The sequence below is a fragment of the Aplysia californica genome, unplaced genomic scaffold (assembly GCF_000002075.1).
Source record: "Aplysia californica isolate F4 #8 unplaced genomic scaffold, AplCal3.0 scaffold00663, whole genome shotgun sequence".
Lineage (NCBI taxonomy): Eukaryota > Metazoa > Mollusca > Gastropoda > Aplysiida > Aplysiidae > Aplysia > Aplysia californica.
In genome coordinates this window covers 312,591-314,228 of record NW_004797933.1, presented here as the reverse complement: position 1 = coordinate 314,228, position 1,638 = coordinate 312,591, and the positions used below count along the sequence as shown (strand labels likewise).

Sequence of the window (1,638 nt, the reverse complement as noted above, 5' to 3'; positions counted from 1 at the left end):
GAGAGAGGAGGGTGGGAGAATAGACGAAAGGAGAGAGAGGCACAGAGAGAGACACACAGAGAGAGGAGGGTGGGAGAATAGACGAAAGGAGAGAGAGACACAGAGAGAGACAGAGAGAGAGAGAGAGAGAGAGAGAGAAAGAGGAAAGACTGATAGGGAGGGGGGGAGACGTGGGAGGTAAAGAAGAGAGAGACTGGAGTCTGTAGGGACTCGCCTCACTCGCCACAGTTATACTCTATAACCGTCCACTGCCCATCCCCTCGCTACAGGGGCCCATGTTACCTCGGTTGTCTCATTGTGATGTTTACAACTCAGTCTCCCCCTCCTCCTCCCCCCATCTCTTTCCTCCTTCCCCACTCCCGTTTATCGCGAGCACCCCTCCCCCTTCCCCCAATTGACCGTCACCTCACACCGTGTGACCAGCCTCCAGACCCTCTACCCCTCCCTCCCTCGTCCAGTAGGCCTTTAACAACAACCCGTCTCCACAAACCCGCGGACACCGAGGCCGTGCTGTGATGCGATGCGGTTCTAATCCTTGGCTCTTTCTTGAGTAGCCCGTTCGCGTGTTGGTGGACTCCGGTGGTTTGCTAGTGGATACGGCGATCGAGGGTAATAGTACTATAATAGGAGATCGTTCGTCACTTGTGTGGTCTTTCCTTGTGAGCGCAGGTAGAGTGAATTGTTTTGGGGGCAATCTTCCAGTTTAGAACGTTTTATTCACTTTTTCCGGATTCAGGTAATAAGGGTTGGGTTACAGCTGTATAACTCTAAACCCTGACCCTTACACAATAATGTACCCGAATCCGGTAAATGTGACTAAAACGTCTAAAAAGAATGAAAGATATCCTGATTTCTTTTGTTCTACGTTGTGTTGTTTCTGTCCAGCCAGTTCTGTGCTTTGCTCTGATTAGCAGATACAAACGATATATAGTGGGTGTTTGGAGGGTGCCACTGGTAGGTCCTACTGCTTTGTGAAATTATTTTTAAAAAATATATTTGTCTTATTTTTTTTCTAAATCTAGATCTAGATGTATGCCCGAAATGGCCGCTTTTGTGTCCATGTGCATCTCTATTCTCAAACAAGTAACACCCCTATCTTCAGCATCCATATGACGTAATTGTTTTCTCAGTGCAGTGCCGTAAAACTCTTTCTAAAATAAAACAGACGTGACAACATGTGAGGACGTTAGTTTAAACATTCTGTAAATCGTGCTATGTCATCTGTGAGTTAAAGTGTAAGTGTAACGGCATACCTGTGCCACCCGACGGATTCACACAATGCGGGAAACACACAATGTCTATTTGTGTATAATAATGCGCACTGACCTGGTGCGTTCATGCGTGATCAACAAGAAAAGCAACCGATGTCGGAAACGTTTATATGTATTTTACCTACATGAATGAAAACTACTTGTAAATCATAATGTATAAATAGAAGCGGTATAGTCGGAAACGTGTATGTATTTTACCTACATGAATGAGAGCCACTTGTGAAGTGTTTTGTATAAATGAAAGCCGTATTGCCATAGACCTATTAGTTATTATTTGGTATATATATATATAATATGAATGAGAACTTTGGACAACATGCACATGCGAACTTTAACAGTAGAGTACATTGGGGGTGGGGGGGGGGGG

At 45.1% G+C, this 1,638-nt stretch overlaps 1 protein-coding gene across 5 annotated transcripts in view; it reads left to right on the top strand.

Moving 5' to 3' along the window:
• The window catches only part of LOC101847611, a 63,174-nt gene that overhangs the window by 7,447 nt on the left and 54,089 nt on the right, over nucleotides 1-1,638 (top strand). For 2 of the 5 annotated variants that reach the window (XM_035972361.1, XM_035972360.1), the window contains exon 1: nucleotides 407-669. The exons of 2 other annotated variants lie outside the window; for them this stretch is intronic. The gene's annotated coding sequence lies outside the window, so the exon portion shown is untranslated. Of the gene's footprint in view, nucleotides 1-406; nucleotides 670-1,638 lie in introns of those variants that run through there. One more of the 5 variants, XM_013087948.2, reaches the window with a different exon arrangement.